Source organism: Apium graveolens, chromosome 11 (assembly GCF_009905375.1).
Source record: "Apium graveolens cultivar Ventura chromosome 11, ASM990537v1, whole genome shotgun sequence".
NCBI lineage: Eukaryota > Viridiplantae > Streptophyta > Magnoliopsida > Apiales > Apiaceae > Apium > Apium graveolens.
The window spans coordinates 138475634-138490587 of record NC_133657.1 but is presented as its reverse complement, the minus strand read 5'-3'; the positions used below and the strand labels follow the sequence as shown (position 1 = coordinate 138490587).

Genomic DNA, 14954 nt, shown 5'->3' with positions numbered 1-14954 from the left:
CCAGCTTTTCTTCTTTGTGACAAGAACCTTGCCTTTGTCACTTTTCCCTTTTCTGCAATCTGGAGATATATGGACTTTCTCACCACAGTTGTAGCATGTAACATTTGAGTAATCTCCTCTGTCAGACTTTCCTCCTTTGCCTTCAGAACCTTTCATGCCTTTCTTGACACACATTGTGTTTCCAAAGTAATTGTTACCTTTTTATAAGTTGCTTGTTTTTCTGTAAGAAAGTCAAATCCCTAATTAAGCAACTTAGGATTCTGTTGATCCCATTATAAATTAGATTTTCTCCCACCCTGTTTGTGAGTTTCCTTCTAAACATTGTTTCTTTCCTTGGTGATTCTATCAGTTGACTGGGGCAAACAATACATATGATTTGACTATTTGTCTGTGTAACAAAGGGTCTGGTGGGATGCCACCGATGTATGTGTTGTGAGCTATGCGGTACTAAGACTGGCCATCTTATGTACTTGTATGGTTGTTTTCTTCTCTTTTCCTCCATGTATCATTAATTCCTTGACTTTGAAATTTCATTTGAAGTCCCGAGGCAATGAATTATCAATAGCTTTTGTAATTAGACAGTCCTGGTTATTGAAAGTAAATAAGAGTTTACTATCTACAAGAATAGAAGTTTTACATTGGGTTGATACTTCAGAAATGAAAATAGTAGAGAGGATTCATGATTTGATATTGTAGGTTGCAGCTTTAGAAAAGTTAACTCCGTAGGAGATGGGTCAATTGTAAGAGATAAGAAGTCGCCTTGGGAGGGATGATTGATTGAAACTCAGACTAGTGCATTAGCCAAGTCTGTGATTCTTAAGTTTAACTTGACTTATCAGTTTACCCTTTTTGGGTGGTGCCTATTATAGCCCATCTAGCTTTGCGGCATATGGAATTTGTTAATGTTGTATTTTTAATGGTGCTGGAAGGTTGCTCAGTTGTTATTTTATTGAGAGGGCATGCTATAATGTTTAGTACCTTTATATTCCAGTTTTATGTGTTGTTGTTGATTCTGCTACTGTTACCATTGCTATTGTTGCTAGTGTTGCTAATCTAGATATCTTTTATAAATGGATCCTAAGAATAAAGACATGGGTGCTTTGATTGGGCAGCCTTTTCCTGACACAGGTGCACCGTTTGAACGGTGATATTTTTGTTATACATTCTCATTATGTTTTTAAATAAATTCCCTGTTATATTTTAGGAGAATGCCACAAAAGAAAGCTACCCAGTCTAAAGAAAATAGTAGTAGTTTGACGGAGGGTCCAGTTATAAACGAAATTCTAGACTTGTTGCACCAGCAACAGCAACAACATTTGCAGTTAATCCAACAGATTCAGCAGCAACAACCTAAACAAAGAGAGCCAACCCAAGCTACTAGTTTTAAATCCTTTCAGTCTGTTAAGCCCCAGAGTTTAAGGGCGAAGTGGACCCTGTTGTTTCCAAAAAATTGGCTTAAGGAAATGGAAAAGACATTTACCCTCACTCAAGTAAGTGATGCTCTTAAGACAGATTATGTGAGCTACTTATTTAAGAATGAAGCAAATTATTTATGGGAATCCACTCGTGCGTTGAAAAGAGAAGGCCCTGTTTATTGGACGAGATTTACAGAATTATTCTTGGAGAAGTATTTTCCAGATTGTCTAAGGAATCAGTTGGAAGTCGAGTTTTTAGAACTGAGACAAGGGGAAAGAAGCGTGTTGGAGTATGAGGCAAGTTTACAGAATTGGCCCGATTAGTTCTTGAGTATGTAAGTACGGAGATCCAAATGGCAAGGAGGTTTCAACAAGGATTGAAGCTTGAAATTCGCAGAGGAGTTGTGGCATTGCAACTCAAGACATACTCTTCTGTAGTTCAGGGCGTCCTAGTAATGGAAGGTGGCCAGAAGTTAGCTATTAAGAAAGAGGATGAGAAGAAAAGAAAGTCTGAAGGTTTTATAGACAAGGCAGACCAAGGAGAATTCAGTCAGGAGTTTCAAAATCGGTTTGGCCGAAACAGGAGTAAAAGATTCCGGAGATAGAGTTTCTCTCAGGCTAGGTCTAGCGCTACTTCAATTGCTTCCACTCCAGCCCAGTCAGTCAAGTCAGCAGTGGATTGCAAATCCTGTGACAGAAGACACAGTAGTTCGTGTAGAAAGAATGTTCAATGTTTCAAATATGGTCATAAGGGTCATTATGCGTCGGAATGCAATCCAGAAAATCCAGGAGTTACTTGTTACAACTGTGGGAAGGTTGGGCATATTGCAAGGAGTTATGGAGCGGCTACTCAAGGTACTACATCCCAAAGGCCAACATCCAACACAGTTAGAGGCAGAACCTTCAAAGTGACCAAGAGATCGAATGCCTGGGACTCGGACATAGTTGCAGGTGCATTTTCTCTCAACTCCATACCTATTAAAGTTTTATTTGATTCAAGAAGCGAATTGTAAAGTGTACGGAAGCCAATAATAAGGTAAGTCTCTAAGGGCAGGAGCAAGATAAGAAGTTCTTCCAATCATGCGAGAAAAGGAATTCATAAGCCAAGGATATAAGGTAAATCCATCATATATAGAGATATGGAGAAGAAAATACTTAAACTGGAAGAAATTCGAGCAGTGAATGAATGCCCGGGAGTCTCTCCAGATGAATCACTAAGATTATCTTAGTTTATAAGATATAATTTCTCATTGATATAGTAATCTGAACCAAACCAGTGTCAAAGACTCCATGTTGTATGGCTAGTGGAATGAAAGAATTACCTAGGTAATTGCAGAAGTTATTGAAAAGGGAGATGATCGTACCAGATATATCCCGTGGGGTGTACAAGTGATGTATTGGAGAAAGGGGAAGAAATTATAAGATTGTGTACTGATTCTCTGGAGTTTAACAAAATGACGAATAAGAATAAGTAACCCCTATTAAGAATTGATTACTTATGTGACCTAATTCAAGGAGTGTGTTATTTCTCGGGGATTGACTTAAGATCCAGCCTGAGGACATACCAAAGATTGCGATTAGAATGAGTTATGGACATTACAAGTTTTGGTGATGTTGTTTGGATTAATAGGTGTACCAGTCGTTTCTAAGGATTTAAAGAACATGGTGTATAAGGAGTACTTGGATAAGCAAATTGCATTTATTGATAACATCCTCAGCTATTCAAAGACTGAAAACGTCTATGTGGAACGCCCAAGGATTTCTCTACAAAGATTAGAAGGGAAACAACTATATGTTAAGTTTTCAAGTATGAATTTTGGCTGAGATTAACAAAATATTCCGATTATTTCATTAAAAAAAATCACCTAAGAAAAGACGGTGTGGTAACAGATGCCTTGTGCAGAAAGAAAGGATTGAATGTAACTAAGATCACTGAAGAATTAATAAAAAAATTTGGAAGGAGTGGAAGTTAAAGTTCAAATACCTGAAGGTGATAAGAAGTGAATATATGAAATTACTTTCCATCCTTAACTGATGGAAAGGAGTAAGAAATGTTCGAATGTTTGGAAACTAAGTTGAAAATAAGTACCACTTATCATCCGTATATGAAGGGTCAAAGCGAGTGAACGATTCAGACCATATAAGTTATCATGCTAGCAAGGGAATGCTACCTTACGAAACCCTGCAAGGATGTAAACATAGAACTCCGCTTATTTGAGATAGATGGGAGAAAGGAAGTTGTCTAGTCCTAAGTTAATTCAGCACACCAAGAACGCAGTGGTGTTGGGTTGGAAAAGAGTTGAAGCAACTCAGAATAGACAGAGAAAGAACACGGACTTGTATCAAAAGAATATAAAGGATAAAAATAGGATTAATAGTATTGTTTAAGGTGTTACCTTGAAAAAGATTGATTAGGTTTGAGCAAAAGGGCAGCTGAGTCCTAGATATACTGGATCGTTTGAGATACTGAGAAAAACATGTAAAGTCGCCTATAAGTTGGTGTTGTTGCCATAGTTGGAGCATACTCATAGTATGTTTTATGTATTTATGCTAAAATAATATATTCTCGGCTTGAATCAAGATAGGGTGTACGAATCAATCCAGAATCTAGGTCGTAAAAAGCGGGGCCTCATGAATGAGTTTATATCTATAGTGAGTATGCTTTGAATAAATCCTCTAGTAGAAGAGTATACTTGGGAGTTAGAGTCAGATATTCTTGACAAATATCCTTATTTGTTTAGTTAGTTAACACTCAGAGGACAAAATCTTTTTAAGGGGGGAAGGATATAACGACTCGTATATTTTGTATTATTTTAAGAGTGTAATTGTTGAATAATTAATTAAATAAAATATGTGTATTAATTTTGACAGTTGTGTGTTGTTTATTATTAGTTATGTGTGAATTATGATGTACAAGGTTTATTTGCGTAATTAATTATTGAGTTATACTGATTTGTTTTCACTTTTAAAAGTGGATTTAATGCAAATTTATTTGCATAAATATTTGGATTGTCTCTAAAATTGTTTTTATGATTCTATAATTTCAATAATTATTTTTGGGATTTTATAAAATTGAGAAATCAATATTTCATTAATTATTTATCTTTAAACTATTTTCATGCTTACATTTAATTGTAAAATTAGTATTGAATTTCAAGATTCTCCAAAAATTACGAAACTCATATTTTACTAAGTTCGTAATATTCTGAGAATTTTAAAATTATTTTGGAAATTTTTGGGATTAATTTCACCCGCGCGTTGGTTCGTTTAATTTTTAAAAGCGGGTATAAATTGGGTTTCAGAATTTATTTTAAAATCACGAAATTTATATTTTTATCAACTTCAGGATATTTATAACATTTTAAGACTATTTTCGTAATTTTCTGAATTTGTTTTCAAGTGCACCTCGGTTCGTTAATTGCGAGTTTCGGGGCAAACCGAGACTTATAACCCTCGTAATTATCTTATAAGCTACGTGTCTGCTTCTGAGATTGGTAATTGATACTTATCAAATTATCTGCTTATTTCCTGTATGTGGCAATTTTTAGTATGATATAAAAAAATATTGCAATCAAGTTTTTTTTTACAAACAACTTTGCTTCCTCTTCTTTTCACTTCATCCACCCGTTTCTTTTCCTTTTTCCTGCTAAACCCTCCCACAGCTTCCCTCCATCGACCCCTGTTCCCTCTTCTTCTCTTTCTTTCTTTTCTTTTTCCTTTAAATTACCCCTGAATTCCCTCTCTTGAACAGGTATAGATACATACGTATATATATATATTTAGATTTCGATTTAAATTCAAGGTTGATGTTAGAAACTGGAAGATTATTGTTGTTATGCGAGTGTTGTGTTGCTGCGAGGTAGTCAGAGGGCTCGACCTCGATTAGACACCCGCGATTTGGTGTCGATCGGAGGTCAGCCGGCCGCCGACGATGAACCCAGTGAGCCAGTGGTCGTGTTTGATGCTGTTAGGTGGCGTTTTTGTTGAAATAAATTAAGTACCGAAGTTTGATTTGAGCCTCTTGAATATGTTGATGGTCGAGCATGTTTCGTATTTGTTTCTATTGAATTTTGGTGTATATTTTATTGATATTATACCGGGTTTTTTTTTTGAAATATAGTGAATATATTTAAAAGTCTATAATATTCAGATTTAGCAAAACCCGAGATATATGTTTTATCTCGGTTTTAAATGTGTGATTGTTGGTTTTGGTTTCAAGTTTTATGAATAGACGAATGTGTAACAAATCAGGGGATATTTCAGTTGTGCTTATATGTGAAATGAAACTGGGTTTGAGTAACTTGTTGATTCCGGTTTATTAATATTTTAATAAATTTTAGTTTTGTGCGGTTTTTAGTCAGGTTTCTCAAATTTCATTCTTGTTCTATTTTGTTTTGCTAAATAAGCGAAGTGTTTATATGATTTTTCGTTGGTTTATATTTTTGTTTTGTATGGATGTTGAATTGGGTTTGTGTGTATAAATCGAAATGGGTATTGTAGCTAAATAAGGATTTCTGCTTGGTTGTTCAAGCTTTTAGTTCAGGTTAGCTGTTGGTAGATAAATTGTGAAATGTGATTGTTGAGATTGTTGCGTCAGTTTGGAAATCGACTGGTAGTCCGATAAATGGAGGAAATGCTGCCCGATTTTCGGGAAATTTATTTCAAAAATTTGGGAACATATCCTTTAAAATATCGGGAATACCAGTCAAGCGTATATGACTATATAATTATAAATATAAGTATTTTACAATAGTGCTTGCGTGTTGTGATAAATGTATTATAAAGATCCGTCAACCCTATCTTCTGAATCGATAATTGTATATACTTATCGAAAAAGGTTATTGAACCAAGTTATGAATACAAACCTGATCTGTTATGTGTATTATAGTAATACGAATAAGTACGAGTCGGGATTGTTATTATTTTGGTAGGATTGATAGCGAGGATATGTCAAGCATAACTAGTTGTCTAACATAGAGTAGTTCGACTCTGTAGGTTCTAGTCGGAAGACCCGAAAGCTATCGTCAGACTAAAATTAACCTAATGATTAGTTGACAAGCACAGCGAGGTTCCAAGTGAAGGGCCTGAGCGTTGAAGTCGGATCCAGGATAGTCTACTAATTAGGTGACAAAGTCGAGCGTCCGAATCGGTTCAAGGTCAATCAGAGAGAGAGTTGTAAAGCCCTGCCAGGCAAGTACCCCTGAACTAATCTTTTTCAATTCAGTATATATGAATAGTTATTGATTTAAATTATGTACTGGAACATAACATTTTAAGTTATGTATTCCCCGTATTTAAATATGTTTTACTAAACGATGTTTTGGGGAAAAGTAACTTCTGAAAATTCCTATCTCTATATTGTGATTAAAATTAAAAAGGGATTTTTAGAATATGTGTTGTAATCGTTTGAAAAGAGATAGGTGTAATTGATTTTGAAAACTATATAAAAATGAATCAGATATTGGATGGTCAGTGGCGTAAGAGGTCCGTTATTAGGTAATGGCCCAACATGGTTGCGTAAGAGGCTAAGTCGGATGCGCGTACTGGTAGGCCGCTTAGTCCAGCATAACAGAGACCTAGCTAGTCTCTGAGTTCCTGAACAAATTGTGTTCGGATAGACTGATCAACTGTCCATAGAATTCATCCACTTTTATATCTGACTTTGGTTTAATGGTTCCCGTAACGGAACAAATGGTTATGGTCCCCGTAACGGGACAGATGATTTATGGGTCTAGCAATGGACAGTGGTTTTGGAAATAGCGTGCTAAAATTTAACTCTGGTATTTATGCACAGCACACGACTGTTGATTTTGTTTTACAGAGTATGATAGTTTTGATATCCAGTTTATACATATTTTACTTGTTTTCTAACGAGTTATGAATTATGTTCCTATAACTGCTCTACTTTAAACCGTTTTACTTGTTATTCATATAGTGGTACCGCTGAGTAATTGATTGCTCACCCTTGCAGAATATTTTATATATGTATTGCATATGCCAAGGAGATTCTTCCGTGGTTGTCAGGGCATAGTTCTAGTTCTTTCGGTGTCAAGCTCCTCCGAGGTAGTTGTGTTCAGACCAGATGTGGTCTGTTGAGTTGCTGTATTAAGTCAATGGTCAAGATTGTATAAAGTAAATTAGGTTATGATAGTTATGTACTCTAAATCATACTTAAACCTGGAAAAGATCTTGAAAAAAGGGGTCGTATTTATATTCTATCATGGAATTGATTATGTTATGTTTGTTATTGTGGTTGTTGATGACGTCAACTCCTGACCCCGGGGTTGAGGCCGTCACAAATGCACTCCTCTAATGACCCCAAAGGCAACTCTAATGGTGACTCTCGGGTGCTTTGGTGGAAATAAGGTATCTCCACCTTGGGCCTTCACTCCAAACCAACTCTTAAAGGTTATTAAGACTCTAAAATGACTCTAAAAGTTGGAATGACTCAAAGGCCTCACTCAGGCCTCCCTAGGCTTCAAGTGGAAGTTGACACAAAACAGCCTTCCCTGATTTCCAAACTGCCTTGTTTTTACCAACTTAAAACACATTTATCTAGTTCAATTATTGGTTTTAATGACTTGCTAAGCTTCCTAAGACTTCATTCTATCTATTTAGACTAAGGCCTCATGAAGGCCTAACCTATGACATGATAATAATCAACCAAAAGTCGAGCTTTCTAAAATCCGCCATGTTCTGAGTTGCTCTCGGGTTTGTGTGTATGTGCCTAACCAAATGCAAGTTTTTATGCAATCTAAATCTCCTGGACTCAAGTATGAACCAAGTACCAACTCTCTTGAACTCAGTCCTACCAAGTCCTTGCTAAAACTCACCTAAAATTACCCAACTTCTAGTACAAAAATCTGTACAAATATGACCAATGCAACTCCTTCCACCTTAACTCCCTTCATTACACCAAAACCAAACAACAACCAACCAAGACAAGTCCAAAAACACACTAATACCTACTGACTAAAAACATATAAGGTTCATTGACAATATTTTTAGCATTCAATCAGTTATAAGGACAAGCAAAGTAACACATCACATGACAAACCATCACTTAGCATTTTAAAGCAAAAATTCGAAGCAATCATGCACGGTAACATCATGACACCTACTGACCTTAAGCTCATATCATCATATATAATCTAGAATAGCATTTTATCATAGGAATCATGGCATGCAACTAACAAAAATCAAGTGTCAAGAGGTTAAAAGAACAACTACGCTAACAATATCTTGCCCTCGAGTTTTAAGCAAAAATTCAAACCATATATCCAAAACAATCACTTGATATCTACCGAATATAATCACTCATCATCATGAAATAATTCATCTAGAATTTTATAACCATAAACGACAGCATGCATCTCATACAAGTCAAACACCGAAACACAAAATTAACAAGTATAGTCTCTACTTAGAAAATCACTTGTAAATCAACATGCAAACACTATATTCAACATGCAAGTGCAAAAATCAACATGCAAGTACTAAAATTAAGGTATCTTGATGGAAAAATAGCATGCAAGGGTCTAATCTTTAACAAAACAACATTTATATGGAGTAAGACTTTAAAATCAACATGCATGGTCATTTTTCATAAAAACTTTCCAAAATCAACACTTTACATTCGGCTCCTAAGAAGTCATTGCCAAATGTTGATAAAAAATGAGTATGACTTGGTGCAAAAAAAGTGTAACACCTCTCTAAGATTATATCTTGCTCATTTCTATAAGCCACCATGGTTGCAACCTTGAATTCATAAGAATCAAGGCCTCAACCTCGGCTTTATTAACACGCACACACAAAACTCACCTTAAAATGATGTTACTCTACTAAATGATGAAGATATTGGATTGACTAACTAGAAAAGTGAAAGAAGATGAAGAAAAAGTGAAGAAAATGGCAAGAATGGGGGAGGGGAGGGAGTTCGGCTGATAGGGAGAGAGGAGAGGGGAGGAGAGGGAGTTTGAGTGGGTGAGTGTGATGAAAATGAGGCACTCGCATGGTTTGTGTTTGATTAAAGGGATAGTGAAATGAGGAATGTACATGAATTCCCTTCTTGCTAGTTGTAACAAAATTGCATGCAAGGTCAAAGGAGTAAATTTGCAAGTTAGTGGGGTTGGAATGGACATTACTAGACTTGGACTCTCTCTTATAAGCTAAATGCATACAAGGGTATACTAGTAATCTATTAATTAATAAAAGTATGTTTAAAAAGAAAGGTTTTTAATAAATAAAATACAACTTCATAAATCACAAAATAAATACCATAAATACTATGAAATTTTAGAAGTTTTATAAAAGTGTTTTCAAAAATTTTGAACAAGAATATATGGTTAAAGAATTTTTCTAAGGTCAATACTCTATTAAATAGACCATAATAAATATTCTAGGCCACATAAGAAAATGCAAATAATTTGATTCTAAGTTGAATAATAATCTATCGCTTAATCACAACTACAACAACTCAACTATTATTTACTCGCGTAATGAAATTTGCTTGCGTTCATTTAATTATATGCTTATAAATAATCTAACGATATTTGTAATGCCATACAACGAAGAATGTATACGAACACATTGAATTCACATAATTTCTGACATCTAACACAAAAAAATTATATAGCACAAAACAAAATATCATATTACATTCATATCAAATATTTACAGGTGTTACAACCTTCCCCCCTTTAAGGATTCTGTCCCCAGAATCTAAGCAAACAAATGAGGATACTTATCTAACATATCACTTTCTAATTTTCATGTTGACTCTTCAACTTTGGGATTCCTCCACAAAACTTTCACTAAAGGAACTACTCTATTCCTTAGCACTTTATCCTTTCTATCTAGAATGCTAACCGGCTACTCGACATAAGACAAATCTGGCTCAATCTCTACTGGTTCATTCTCTATGATACATTTGGTGTCGGGGTTGAACTTCTTAAGCAATGATACGTGAAACACGTTGTGAATGTGATGCATTTGAGGCAGTAAGGCCAACTCTTACGCCACTTTTCCAACTTTACCCAAAATCTCAAAAGGTCCGACAAATCTTGGACTCAACTTTCCTTTCTTTCTAAATCTAGTTATTCCTTTCCAGGCGACACTTTCAACAGAACGGTTTCTCCTATTTCAAACTCTACGTCCTTTCTACGTGGATTAGCATACTTTCGTTGTCTATCCTGAGACGCGATCAATCGATTTTGAATCGAATCTACCGCTTCTTTCGTTTGTTGAATCAGTTCGGGGCCAATTACATTTCACTCTCCAACTTCATCATAATAAAGAGGTGATCTACACTTCCTTCCATAAAGAGCTTCGTACGGGAGCATTCCAATACTGGTATGAAAGCTATTGTTATACAAAAACTCTACCAGGGGAAAATGTTCATCCTAATTTCCTTTAAAGTCCAAAGCATAAGATCTCAACATGTCTTCTATGGTCTAAATCGTACGCTCACTTTGTCCATCTGTCTGTGGGTGATAAGCAGTGCTTATCTTGAGTCGAGTTCCCAGATGTTCTTGAGATTTCTTCCGAAATCTGGAGTTGAAACGAGGGTCTCTATCCGATACAATAGATACTGGAACTCCATGGCGAGTAACAATTTCCTTTAAATTCATATAAATCAGCTTATCCATTGAGAATCTCTCGTTGATGGGTAGAAAATGAGCCGACTTAGTCAATTGATCAACTATTACCCGAATAGCGTCGTGATTAGATTTTGTCCTTGGTAATCCAACTATGAAGTCCATCGCAATGTGCTCCCACTTCCATTCAGGTATCTCTAAGGGTTGAATTAGTCCACTCCGTTTCCGATGTTCGACTTTTACCCTTTGGCAAGTGTAACATCTACTAATCCATTGAGCAATCTCCTTCTTCATATCCGGCCACCAAAAGTTCTGTTTTAAATCTTGGTACATTTTTGTGCTTCTTGGGTGAATAGAAAATTCTGAGTTGTAAGCATCCTTCAAAATCTCATTCTTCAATTCTTTCACATTCAGTATCCAAATCCTTGATGAGAATCTTAGAATTCCTTGATTGTCTTTGTGGGTGCAAATCTCTTCTCCAGTCAACTCATTCATCCTTTGATTTATCACTTCTTCTTGGCACTTCTTAATCTTTCCTAATAATTCTGGTTGAAAAGTCATCTTACAAATCATGTCTGTAGGTGCACTCAGAGCTTGGATCTCAATTTTCATTTTCTCAAATTCCTTTGATAACTCTTGGGCCATAGTCAACATATTCAATCTTTCCTTGTGACTTAAAGCATCTGCCACCATGTTCGCTTTCCTGGGATGATAATTGATTGAGAAATCGTAGTCCTTAATCAACTCCAACCATCTTCATTGCCTCATGTTTAATTCCTTCTGAGTGAAAATGTACTTCAGGCTCTTGTGATCCGTATATATCTCGCATTTCTCTCTATATAGATAATGTATCCACAGCTTCAAAGCAAATACAATTGTAGCCAGTTCCAAGTCATAAGTTGGGTACCTTTGCTCGTGAGGTTAAGTTGTCTTGACGCGTAGGCTATCACCTTTCGGTGTTGCATTAAAACACAACCCAATCCTTTGTGTGACGCATTACTAAAGATTACAAAGTCTCCTTGATCATCTGGCAGGGATAATACTGGAGCGGTGACTAAATTTTGCTTTAATTATTGAAAACTCTTTTTACATTTTTCCGTCGATTCAAACTTCTCATTCTTTCGGGTAAATTTTTTCAATGGTACTGTAATCTTTGAGAAATCCTTCACAAATCATCGATAATATCCGGCCAATCCCATGAAACTTTTAACTTCATTTGGAGTCTTTTGCCTTTCCCAATTTATTACAGCTTCTATCTTTGTTGGATCAACTCGAATACCTTCACTTCCGAAAATATGTCCTAAATATTAAACTTCTCGCAGCCAGAACTCACACTTCGAAAACTTTGCATATAACTTCTCCTTTCTTAAAGTCTCCAAAGCTATTCTCAGATGTTCAGCATGTTCTTCCTCGGTCTTTGAGTATATTAGAATGTCGTCGATAAACACAATGATAAACTTATCCAAATACTCCTTGAATACTCAGTTCATCAAATCCATAAAGGCGGTTGGCGCATTTGTCAATCCGAATGCCATAACTAGAAACTCGTAATGTCTGTATCTGGTTCTGAAAGCAGTATTTGGTATATCTTCCAGCTTAATCTTCAACTGATGATATCCCGATCGTAAGTCAATCTTCGAGAAATAAGTCGCTCCCTTAAGTTGATCAAATAAGTCATCAATACGAGGTAACGGGTACCAATTCTTGATGGTCAATTTGTTCAACTCTCTATAGTCGATGCACAATCACATACTTCCATCCTTCTTTTTCACAAAAAGAACTGGAGCACCCCACGGAGATACTCTCGGCCTTATAACTCCTTTATCCAATAACTCTTGTAGTTGCTTGGCCAATTCCTTCAATTCTGTTGGTGCCATACGATAAGGTGCCTTAGATACAGGTTCCACGCCAGGCGCTAAGTCAATAGAAAATTCGGTTTGACGGTCAGGCGGCAATCCAGGAAGTTCGTCCGGAAATATATCGGGAAATTTGCTGTAACACCCCCAAATCCGGGGTCGGGGATCCGGGTTGTCACGAGTTCCATTTCCCTTAATAACACCCAATCTTAATAAACAATCAACTACTCTGTACTGTGACCCCACAATAAACACACACACCACAAGTTATAGTCTCAAAGATGAATATCCAAAAATAACACGAGTCATTTTATTCCAAAATTATATGCCATTACACCTTAAAAGGGTTTCTGAATAAATTTACATTTCTTTGCCATTATTACAATTGATAAAGATACATAAGTCTGGTACATCAAAAGTTGAAAGCCTAGCCTATTGGTAGTTCCTACCTCAGCTACAGCGACATCAACGCCTATAGGAAACTGCGGAACGTTTCCTATCCGGTCGCAAATTGGGAGCTTGGTCCTGTTCATCTTGTCTATCTGATGTTGTGTGATGAAAGAAGAAAGCAAGGGTGAGCAACAAGCCCACCGAAATAATATGTATAATAATTAACAATATATGAGCATTCTCATAGTACTCATGAAAGTCTTGGTCAAGAAGAAATGAATCAAGCTGATATCTTAATGTGATGAAGTCGCAAAATATTAAGTATATATACATATATACTTTTCAAAACTTGGAAGTCCTCTTCCATGCATAATACACACAGAGTTCCAGTATATAAGTGTATAAAAATATCGTTGCAAGGTGATATCATATATCTAACCTTGTCTCAACGTTTTTTCTGAAACCTTTGATATGCATAAGATAATCATTTACTAGATATAAGTTTAAAAGATGAAGTTACAAGATACTCCAATATACTTATATCTTTTCCAAATACTACTTGAACTACCACCGTTCAAGTTATAATTAGTTTCAAAATTCATCACATAGATGAGACTACAAGACAAGATTTTAATAGATTCAATCTTTGAACATCATTATAAATAATGAAGTTACGAGATACTTCATTAAGTCCCGATATATATATACACCTATATATATATATACATTTCATACACTCCTTGAAAACCTCTGTTATGAAAATTATAAACAGAGTTGCAATATCCAATGAATTTGGAAAGGAGAAAACCTTGGCATAAACCTGATATCTTGCTGATCAGGCAAAGATACCAATAAGTAACCTTTTCTACTAGTAGATGGACGAATTCCCCACTGGTCATCACCCTGGCCGTAATAGGACCTTATGCTAGACTACCACTCAGCCACTTACGCATTTGATAGACTCCCACTGAGCCACTTACACTTTCATGGACGCCCACTGAGCCCATGTTGCTTATGCCGATTCAAATAGATGGACTTACTTCCTGAATGTTGGGTAAGTAATCAATTCATTTATCAAAACAGCAACCTCGTTGTGAATATAAAATACACCACAGAGCCGGATCCCTTAGATTTTTGAGCGAGTATTCAAGTCCCCTTCAAAAAGGAAGATCTTAAATTTGAAAACGAGTTTTGGGATCCGCTCTAACCTTTAAAAATCATTTTGAAGACTCGAAAACACTTTAAAGAGTGTTTGGAGTAATGCTGATTTAATAAAATAAATCAGTACCGATATATTAGAAAATATCTGAATATTATCATTTAAATAATATTCCCATCAAGGATGATTTTTATAATAATAGTTGAAGTAGAAGTTTTAAAACTCATACTTCAAATGAATAATAATAATTAACCAAAGATATACTTATACGAAAGTATGATCTTTATTTGAATAATCGAAAATAAGTTTGATTATCGAAACATTATTCTTTAATAAAATAAAGAATATCATTTAGTAAATAAGCGGAGTCATAAGTCCTCGAATGAATATTCAAAATAATATTCATTAAATAAAATAAATCGAGTCGTAAGTCCTCAAATGAATATTCAAGATAATATTCATTAAATAAAATAAATTGAGTCATAAGTCCTCGAATGAATATTCAAGATAATATTCCTTAAATAAAATAAACCGAGTC

At 35.5% G+C, this 14954-nt stretch overlaps 1 long non-coding RNA gene across 1 annotated transcript; it reads left to right on the top strand.

Moving 5' to 3' along the window:
- The first annotated feature begins 5000 nt into the window (after window positions 1–5000).
- LOC141698070 (uncharacterized) lies at window positions 5001–7622 on the top strand. Its single transcript, XR_012564935.1, has 3 exons — window positions 5001–5386; window positions 6411–6605; window positions 7387–7622. It is a non-coding gene; the product is annotated as an uncharacterized LOC141698070 (long non-coding RNA).
- Window positions 7623–14954: the final 7332 nt, after the last annotated feature.